The sequence below is a fragment of the Panthera pardus genome, unplaced genomic scaffold (genome assembly GCF_024362965.1).
Source record: "Panthera pardus isolate Hobbes unplaced genomic scaffold, ASM2436296v1 HiC_scaffold_11, whole genome shotgun sequence".
Taxonomy (NCBI): domain Eukaryota; kingdom Metazoa; phylum Chordata; class Mammalia; order Carnivora; family Felidae; genus Panthera; species Panthera pardus.
In genome coordinates this window covers 22,726,616-22,737,755 of record NW_026526666.1, presented here as the reverse complement: position 1 = coordinate 22,737,755, position 11,140 = coordinate 22,726,616, and the positions used below count along the sequence as shown (strand labels likewise).

General features: G+C 39.7%; 1 pseudogene; it reads right to left on the bottom strand.

Annotated features, from left to right (window-relative positions):
• Positions 1–5,965: 5,965 nt before the first annotated feature.
• LOC128775989 (U6 spliceosomal RNA) lies at positions 5,966–6,058 on the bottom strand (annotated as a pseudogene).
• Positions 6,059–11,140: the final 5,082 nt, after the last annotated feature.

Genomic DNA, 11,140 nt, shown 5'->3' with positions numbered 1-11,140 from the left:
TTCCTTCAGTTTTTGTTTGTTTGGGAAGACCTTTATCTCTCCTTTTATTCTAAATGACAGACTTGCTGGATAAAGGATTCTCAGCTGCATATTTTTTTCTTTTCATCACATGGAAGATCTCCTGCCATTCCTTTCTGGCCTGCTAAGTTTCAGTAGAGGGATCGGTCACGTGTCTTATAGGTCTCCCTTTATATGTTAGAGCACGTTTATCTCTAGCTGCTTTCAGAATTTGCTCTTTATCCTTGTATTTTGCCAGTTTCACTATGATATGTCGTGCAGAAGATCGATTCAAGTTACGTCTGAAGGGAGTTCTCTGTGCCTCTTAGATTTCAATGCCTTTTTCCTTCCCCAGATCAGGAAAGTTCTCAGCTATTGTTTCTTCAAGTACCCCTTCAGCACCTTTCCCTCTCTCTTCCTCCTCTGGAATACCAATTATGCATAGATTATTTCTCTTTATGCATCACTTAGTTATCTAATTTTCCCCTCATTCTCCTGGATTTTTTAATCTCTCTTTTTCTCAGCTGCTTCTTTTTCCATAATTTTATCTTCTAGTTCACCTATTCTCTCCTCTGCCTCTTTAGTCTGAGCTGTGGTTGTCTCCATCTTATTTTGCAGCTCATTGATAGCATTTTTTAGCTCCTCCTGGCTGTTCCTGAGTCCCTTGATCTCTGTAGCGGTAGATTCTCTGCTGTCCTTTATACTGTTTTCAAGCCCAGTGATTAATTTATGGCTGTTATTCTAAATTCACTTTCTGTTATATTGTTAAATTCTTTTTGATCAGTTCGTTAGCTGTCGTTATTTCCTGGAGGTTTTTTTGAGGGGAATTCTTCCGTTTTGTCATTTTGGATAGTCCCTGGAGTGGTGGGGAACTGCGGGGCACTTCCCCTGTCCTGTCTTGAATAAGTTGCGTTGGTGGGCGGGGCCGCAGTCAGTCCTGATGTCTGCCCCCAGCCCACCGCTGGGGCCACAGTCAGACTGGTGTGTGCCTTCTCTTCCCCTCTCCTAGGGGCAGGATTCACTGTGGGGTGGCATGCACACTGCCAGGCTTGTGGTGCTGGGGATCTGGTGTATTAGCTGGGGTGGATCTGCAAGGTGCACAGGGGCGGGAGGGGCAGGCTCAGCTCGCTTTTCCTTCCGAGATCTGCTTCAGGAGGGGCCCTGCTACACCGGGAGGGAGTCAGACCTGCCGGAGGGATGGATCCACAGAAGCACAGCGTTGGGTGTTTGCGTGGTGCAAGCAAGTTCTCTGGCAGGAACTGGTTCCCTTTGGGATTTTGGCTGGGGGATGGGTGAGGAAGATGGTGCTGGCAAGTGCCTTTGTTCCCTGCCAAGCTGCCCTCTGTCCTCCGGGGCTCAACAACTCTCCCTCCCGTTGTCCTCCAGCCCTCCCGTTCTCCGAGCAGAGCTGTTAGCTTATAACCTTCCAGATGTCAAGTCCCACTCGCTGTCAGAACACACTCCGTCTGGCCCCTCCGCTTTTGCAAGCCAGACTCGGGGCTCTGCTTGGCCGGCAGGCTGCCCCTCCGCCCTGGCTCCCTCCCGCCAGTCCGTGGAGCGTGCACCGCCTCTCCGCCCTTCCTACCCTCTTCCGTGGGCCTCTCGTATGTGCTTGGCTCCGGAGACTCCGTTCTGCTAGTCTTCTGGTGGTTTTCTGGGTTATTTAGGCAGGTGTAGGTGGAATCTAAGTGATCAGCAGGACGCACGGTGAGCCCAGCGTCCTCCTACACTGCCATCTTCTCAGGATCCTCAGCATCCCTATCAATGGTGTAGTTGGGGTAAGGTGGTAAGGATTTGGGAGCAATTAAGTACAAATATGTCCTTTTGGATTCAGCAACTTCTCAGTGATGGAGCTCTCGGTTATGTGTTAGTTCATTTTTAGGCAAGAACATAGAGCTATTGAGGATTCTAAATTCAGAGGACTTAGGAAGAAGATTCTTTATTTAAACTTTTTTTTTAAGTTGAGTATAGTTGACACATAATGTTACATTAGTTTCAGGTGTGCAATATAATGATTCAACTTGTCTATATGTTATGCTATGCTCACCACAAATGTAGCTACCATCACCATAAGATGCTATTACAACACAACACTATTACAATACCATTTAAATTTTTTTTTATTTTGACCCAAGTTAGTTAACATATAATGTAATAATGGTTTCAGGAGTAGAATTTAGTGATTCATCACTTACATATAACACCCAGTGTTCATCCCAACAAGTGCCCTTCTTAATGCCCCTTGCCCATTTAGCCCATCCCCCTACCCAACACCCTTCCACCAACCCTCAGTTTGATCTCTGCATTTGAATCTCTTATGGTTTGCCTCCCTCTCTGTTTTTATATTGTTTTGCTTCCCTTCCCCTATGTTCATCTGTTTTGTTTCTTAAATTCCACATATGAGTAAAATGAGATTTCTTTCTAGATTTACATTCTAGTCACATCCACATTGTTGCAAATGTCAAGATTTCATTCTTTGTGATCACCGAGTAACATTCCAGTGTGTGTGTGTGTGTGTGTGTGTGTGTGTGTATGCCATATACCACATCTTCTTTATCCATTCATCAGTCAGTGGACATTTGGGCTTTCCATAATTTGGCTATTGTTGATAGTGCTACTACAAACATTGGGGTGCATATGCCCCTTCGAATCAGCAATACCGTTCTCCACTTCCATACCGTTCTCCAAAGTGGCTGCACCAGTTTGCATTCCTACCAGCAGTGCAAAAGAGTTTCCCTTTTACTGCAAACTTGCCAACATTTGTTGTTTCCTGAGTTGTTTATTTTAGCTATTCTGACAGGTGTGAGGTGGTATCTTGTTGTGTTTTTGATTTGTATATCCCTGATGATGAGTGTTGTTGAGCATCTTTTCATGTGTCTGTTAGCAAAGTGTGTGTTCATGTCTTTTACCCATTTCTTCACTGGATTATTTGTTTTTTGGGTGTTGAGTTTTATACGTTTTTTTATAGATTTTGGATACTAACCCTTTATCCAATATGTCATTTGCAAATATGTTCTCCCATTCTGTTGGTTGCCTTTTAGTTTTGTTGATTATTTCCTTTGTTGTGAGAAGTTTTTTATCTCAATGAAGTCCCAATGATTCATTTTTGCTTTACTTTCCCTTGCCTCTAGAGAAATGTCTAGTAAGAAATTGCTGTGATCGAGGTCAAAGAGGTTGTTGCCTGTTTTCTCCTCTAGAATTTTGATGATTTCCTTTCTTACACTTAGATCTTTCATCCATTTTGAGTTTATTTTTGTGTATGGAATAAGAAAGTGGTTTGGGTTCATTCTTTTGCAAGTCACTATCCAATTTTCCCAACACGATTTGCTAAAGAGACTTTTTTTTTTTTTCCATTGGATAATCTTCCTGCTTTGTCAAAGAGTAGTTGGCCATAAGTTTGTAGGTCCCTTTCTGGGTCCTCTACTCTCTTCCATTGAGGTGTGTGTTTGTTTATGTGCCAGTACCATACTCTCTTAATCACTACAGCTTTGTAACACAGCTTGAAGTCTGGAATTGTGATGCTTCCGACTTTGGTTTTCTTTTTCAGGATTGCTTTAGCTATTCAGGTTTTTTTTTTTTGTTTCCATACACAGTTTAGAATTGTTTGTTCTAGCTCTGTGAAGGATGCTTGTGTTATTTTGATAGGGATTTCATTGAATATGTAGACTGCTTTGGGTAGTATTGACATTTTAACAATATGTGTTCTTCCTATCCAGGAGCATGGAATCTTTTTCCATTTCTTTGTGTCTTCTTCAATTTCTTTCATAAGTTTTCTACAGTTTTCAGCGTACAGATCTTTTACCTCTTTGGTTAGGTTTACTCCTAGGTATTTTATGGTTTTTGGTGCAATTGTAAATGGGATCGATCCTTGATTTCTCCTTCTGCTACTTTACTATTGGTGGATAGAAATGCAACCAATTTCTGTACGTTGATTTTATATCCTGCAATTTTTCTGAATTCATGTATCAGTTTTAGCAAATTTTTGGTGGAGTCTTTTGGGTTTTCCACATAGAGTATCATGTCATCTGTGAAGAGTGAAAGTATGACTTCCTCCTTGCTGATTTGGATGCCTTTTATTTCTTTGTGTTGTCTGATTGCTAAGGCTAGGACTTCCAACACTATGTTGAATAACAGTGGTGAGAATGGACATCCTTGTCATGTTCCTGACCTTAGGGAAAGCTTCTAGTTCTTCCCCATTGAGGATCATATTATCAGTGGGTCTTTCATATATGGCTTTTATGATATTGATGTATGATCCTTCTATCCCTACTTTCTTGAGGGTTTTTATGAAGAAAGAATGCTGTATTTTGCCAAATGCTTTCTCTGCATCTATTGAAAGGATCATGTGGTTCTTATCCTTCCTTTATTAAATGTGATGTATCACATTGATTGATTTGCAGATATTGAACCAGGCCTGCATCCCAGAAATAAATCCCACTCAATCATGGTGGATAATTACTTAATGTATTGTTAGATCCAGTTTGTTAGTATCTTGTTGAGAATTTTTGCATCCATGTTCATCAGGGAAATTGATCTGTAGTTCTCCTTTTTAGTGGGGTCTTTATCTGGTTTTGGAATCAAGATAATTCTGGCCTCATAGAATGAGTTTGTAAGTTTTTCTTCCACTTCTATTTTGTCGAACAGCTTCAAAAGAATAAGTATTAACTCTTCTTTAGAATTTGGTAGAATTCCCGTGGGAAGCCATCCAACCCTGGACTCATTTGTTGATAAAAATAAAAGTTAAAAATTAAAAGCAAAACAAATCAAAGAAAGGAAGCTAGATCCTAGGTATATGTCAGTCTGTTTGTGAGAGAAACTTGATAGAAAAGAGAAAAAAGAGAAAGGAAAAAAAAAGTTTAAAAAATTTAAAACTTTTTAAGTAATAAAAGTTACTCTTACCGACCCACAATCAAGCACCCCTCCTTTGTCTAGGCCTCTGTCTGTTTCCTGCCTCTGCCTTGTCCATGTCCAAGCTGTCTGCTTGCCAGGTGGCACCTCCCTCCAGAATTTTATCTCAGATGGGGCAATGTTTCAAAACCTCACACTTCAGAGACCCCTGCAGCTTGGACCCGCACTGACTCTCTGGGGGAGGGTCTTGCCAAGCAATGGCCAGGTGCTGGCTTGTCCCAGAAAACGTGCATGTAGTCGTGCAGCAGCAGAGGCCCAGAGTATATGGCAAATGACAACACACAGCCGACGCCGAGTTTTGCTGCCCTCTGGTGTCTTTGTTCCAGTATCAGTAAACATGGCTGCTCTCTGTGGTCTGCCAGGACTTTTGCCCGTGGAGAGGCCTTAAGGCCTTTACCAAATGTACCCCAGTCAGGAGAACCACTTGTCCCTGTGTGGCACACACACCCCTCAGACCATGCTGCCTGCTGCTGGGGATTTGCCTTGCTTCTTCACCAGAGCACCACCAGATGCTGAGTTCTGAAACTTCAGACTCCGCGCCACTGTTTATAGAATGCTGGTAGCACTGAAACCCTCTTCTTTCTCCCCATCATTGGTTTTGGGGAACAGATTTTTTTGTCCAGTCCCCTGCGAGTGTTTTCACTCTCACTCTCTCTTTCTCTCCAGCTGCTTTTCTTGTGCACTCTCTGATATGCTGCACTCTCCCCCTTTCTCTTTCTCTCTCTGTCCTCTCTCTGAGAAAATGGCTCCCTACCCTCCATGGCTGCACAGCTTTTCTCTCCCCCAATTCACCTGTCTGCACTACGTACCTGCCAAGTTCTCTGGCTCCAATTATGCAGATTGTTGCATTAATCCTCAGATCAATTTCCTAGGTGTTCAAAATGGCTTGACACTGCTCTGAGTTTCAGGGACGAAACAAGCTTAGGGTCCTCATACTACTCCACCATCTTAACTCCTCTCTCCTAGGTAATCACTATTATGATACCAATAACTATACTTCTTGTGCTGTGCTTTTATTCCCATGACTTATTAATTCCATAACTGAAAGCCTGTACCTCCCCAAAATATGGAATACTTCACAAATTTATATGTCATCCTCATAGGGGCCATGCAAATCTTTGTCTTGTTCCAATTTTAATTGGAAGTGAGGACAGGAAGATTGTTTTCTATCCATTCTTACAGGTATTCCTAATGAATTCATTCATTTATCAGTAACCTTTCATTCCTTTCTTTTGGGAGCAAGAGGAAGTTGTGTAACCTGGAATGGCCAGACTCTAGGTCTCTGATTTCATCTCCCTGTTGTGAGAAATTCTTGGAAAGGGATATCAAGACACTTTTGCAGGAAGGAAAGCAGCTTTGAGGCCTGGATGGTGGTGATGAAGGTGAATGATGGGACAAAGGACCCAATAATTTAGTGCCAACCAGTCATATGTAAGAGGAAAAGCTGAGCTCTGTGACATATTTGCAAATTTTCTTTCAACTCTGCCAAACCCCTTTCATCTCATAACAGGACATGGGCTGAGTGCCCATGGAGATAATGAGTGCTACAGATGTGTAGTTTTCATACAATTTATTTACTTCAGCTTCTTGAAACGTGTTGAATTGAGGTAGGTGATAGGGTATCTATACGTTTAGTCTTTACATCAAACTTCACTATTGATTTTGGAATAAAGCCTGGGAAAATGCTTACTTATGACCATCTGAATTCCTTCATTCAAGATTAATTTTACAGTAGAATAACTATTTGTTAGTTTTCTTGGCTCCAACATGATAACGCATTTGGCAAACATGAAGCCATATTACTCTACTGTGCAAGAAAAAAATGATATAATATGAAATGGTTCTTCTCAGGTTCATTTTTAAAACAGGTCTCCTGGTTTAGTTGGGAACTAATGGCTTACACACTGACAATGTGTAGAAAAACTGTTACTTTATGATTGTGTGCAAAAGTGAATGAGATGTCAGTTAAGCCAATCAGTCAACTCTGTAAAGTGTCATCTATTCTCAGTAATGGATAGTTTCTCTGAACATTTGGTTAATTTTTCTTGCTGTGATATAAAAAGTCTTTCTTGAAGCTAAACTACAGAATGATATATGGAAGTGGGGATCACTTACAGTAATATCACCTTGCTGTTCTGTCTGGCTTTGAAGTTGAATTTGGGGTACTATATGCTTTTTAAAAGTTCCTGCTTCAGTGATTATTTTACCACAAGCTGGTGTTTCTTCTTTTGTGTTTCTGGACCATAAATGTGTCTGGGGAACGTCAGACTGCTGGACCAACCCTAGGTTGAAAGAGGTGCCTCTTCTTTATGTCACTGAACTGGGAGCCCCAGCACTAGAATGGCCAAGAGGCTCAGAATACTGGAGGAAAAGACAGATTTGAGTCATTGAATTTAAACCTTCTATTTTACCTCTCAGGTAATAGAGGCCAAGGGTGAATACATGATTTTTCCAAAGTCACATATTATATGTCTCCCAGAATCAGTAACCAGTTCCCCTTCCACTGAGCTCTTCTCTTATGTAAAAATTAAAGCAATTTGGAAAGTCAACACTAAAAAGTTGTGATGACGATGAAACTATTATACTCCTCTTTCTATTCCTTTTAGTTTCTAGTCCCTAGAAACTAAATATTTTTAATATTTGGAGCTCTTGGGATAAATTACTGGTTAAAGCTCTCCTGACTGTGATAATCTCTTTCATTTATTTTGTTTTGCCTTTTACTACTGGACAGAGGATTCATTCTTAGACCTTAAATACTCTTCCTTGTAATTTATAAACTATCATGTAGATTTTCCCTTTTGGTAAAAGGTCTTCTTTTTCTTGCCATGGAAATGGACTTTCACTAACTGCTTGGGCCCATTTAGGTAGGCCCCTGCTTTATTGCCCAAACCTGTATCTTCCTAAATACACAAGGCTTTAGTCATATAAGAGACAAACAGCATTAGATAAATTGGACTCGTCTCATTTGACCTAGCAAATAAAACAGCTAGCCATTTGATGCAACTTCTAAAACATTATCTCCTATAAGCAACTGCATCACTATCATTATTTTTGATACACCAATTTTCATGTATTAGTAGCAACCTTTTTGTACTAAATTATAGTGCTCATATTTTTCTTTGATGAACTTTAATGGAATATTTAAATAGCTTTAGAACTTCAATCAATACTGAATATTTTAAGAAGACCCTACCATTAAATATGAAAATATTCTGTAAAGCAAAGGCAGCACATAGAAATTTCATGTGTTCTCTGAGTATCATTTGACCCACAGCCCTAATATTTGCTGATAAAATTATCGATATCTTTTTAAAAAAATAACTACTCATAGAGAATAACATTTTGAATAATACAAATGAGGAAATATTTCAGCCATAGCAAGTATATGCTACACTGTGATTTCATCACTAATTATGGATATTTAAAAAGGAAAAAACTCTACATTGTTAAATTATGCAATTTTAAAAATTTACCCATGAAATAAGAGTAAACTCTGCCCTTCTGTTATGAAGACATAATTTTAATAAAAAATTAACACAATGAATTATTTTCAAATTGAATCCAAGCCTATTTAAGTCCTCTAGGAAAGCATTTTCTGTTGACTGCCTTTAATATGGAACAGTTGGCTCACAGATAAATTAATGCTGGTCGGTGCACAATTCCCTTTGGGTAGCTTTTTTCCCCCAGCCGGAGACCAGCCATCAACCATTTGGTTGGGTTTATTAGTTCTGAGAAAATGCTTTCACAACCTGGAAAGTTTCTTACATATCTCTGCTCTGTGCGTTGTATCTCCATGTATGGCATTTTCAGCATCGAATTTGAAAACTCTTACTGTGCAGCAGAAAATTGTGCAGTAGTGCTGCTGACCTAGCTAGTTTTGGGCAAAAGATCTTCTGAAAAGCTAAGTTCTGCTACTGAATGCTTTTGTTTTACTGATCTTTTATTAAGCAAAATAACAAAAAGCAGAAAGCTCAATCATACCTCATAAGATCAGGCCCAACGCACTCCAGCCATTTGTGTTTACTGAAGAATGATTGCACCAAGTAATTATATTCTAGCTCATGTACAGCCTCAAACTATCAGGGATGAGTGGAAGTAAAACTACATCAAAACTCTTCAACCTTAAGCTTAAATTCTTTCATTAGACTATCACTCTGGAGTCCTATCATAGTAATCAATTCCTGTAGGATTTAACAGTATTTCCCCATCACTCTTTTTTCTTTCCTGCCTGTACCACCAAGTAGGAGTTTCTACTGTTTATTATATGACAGACAGTAGGTTTAAAAGTGCTCAGAACTCCAGAGTTCTAATATGGAGCCTTGAGAATGTCTGGTTTCACACCCAGACCATATTCTATACTTCCTCCTCACCCTGGGATCATTCCATTTTGTCACTGTGCATAGACATAGCTCTGTGACAGTTGCAGCAAAGCTGCATCTCCCACTTTCATTGTATGAGTTGCTGGGAGTTCTTCTGGGCCAGAGACTACATTTTCTAGACTTTTCCCATCCAGGTCAAATGATTTTCATCAATGAGACATGAGCTGAAGTGGGATGGTCCCTCTTGGATCTGGGTTTTTGAAAAGTAGTTATGCTTCTCCAACATCTCTTATACTCTCTCCCTTTTCTTTTTTGCTGGCTGGAGGCAGAGGACACTGGGGTCCTAATGGAATCCAGAGCCACAGGCAGAAGGAGTCTAGTTCCCTGAATCACCGCATAAAGGAAAGATACACCTGCCAAACAGGAACAGCCACCTTGGACTTTTGCTTGAGTAGGTGGTAAACTTCTATTGAGGTAAGTCATGGGAATTTGGTGGTTTATTAGTTACAGTATCTGGCATTTTCTAACCATAATAGTTTCATACGCTTTTTTGAATTTACTAAGAAGTAAAACTTGTTCACTTTTGACACTTATATTTTCAACTCCTACGCAGTGTCTGGCACAGTGTTTTTATATTCAATGGGTAACAACAAAACTATCTCTTATTGAATTCTTGCTATGTGGTCATCACTATGCTAAGAGATTTTCATATATTAACACAATCATCTTTATATCCTATTACAAAATCATTACAAGAGAACATGAACAAACATAACCTCTCCAAGAACACAGACAGATTGCGTAGGTTGCTCAAGGTCATATGGTTAGTAAGAGTTTAAACCCATAATATATAATTTTAACACATCATGCTTTTACACTAAATTAAGCCATTATCTTTGCAAATTTCATCTCCTGAGGGCTTTCTCTGGGCCATGTATATATGTTGCAAAAATTCATCTCATTTAATCTTCAAGCATATGCGGAAGATACTTAATGGAAGAGATGAGACTATTTTATAGCTTGTGTGCACTTAAGCATTTTTCTGAACACTTGCACAGTGAACAGTTTTATGATATATGAAACACAAAGCTAGTAGGTTGATCTATTTTACAGAGCAGTTAGGTAGTCAAATGCTGACATAAACACAACTGAAGAACTTATGCAAGTCATATAGAACATTAAAATAAAGATAGCTGATAACTTGGATATTCAAGACATAACTGGAAAGATACTACATCAGTATGTTAGGGCTTGACAACTGGGTGGCTTAAACAGCAGAAATCTATTATATCACAGTTCTGGAGGCTTAAATCTGAGATGAAGATCTCAGCAAGCCTGTGAGAGATAATCTATTCCATGCCTCTCGCCCAGATTCTAGTGGCTGGCTGGCAATTTTTGCTATTCCTTGGATTGTAGAAACTTCACCTTGATCTCCACCTTCATCAATACATGCTGTTCTTCCTGTGTGCATATCTTTCTCCTAATTTACCATTTTTAGAAGGATTCCTGTCGTATTGGATTAAAGCCTACTCTTATGACCTCATTATAGCGTGATTACCTTTCTAAAGAGTCTGTCAGCAAATAAGGTCACACTCTGAGTTATTTGGGGTTAGGACTTCGCACATGGGTTTGGGGTGGCAGGGACATAATTCAAACTATAACAGGTATTCATGTGTTCCCTTAATGAATATATAACTACTAAGCATCTACTGGGTGCCAAGCACTGTTTTAGGTGGCAGGAAAGTAAGCAATGAATGGAGAAGATAAGGTCCTGCTCGAAAGTCATGTTGCCTCACTGGCACCTTTTGTGCATTGCACCCCGCTGGAGTCTTATGAATTTTCTGGATAAATTATTAAAACATTTTTTTAATGTATATTCATTTTTTTTGAGAGAGAGAGAAAGAGAGAGAGAGACA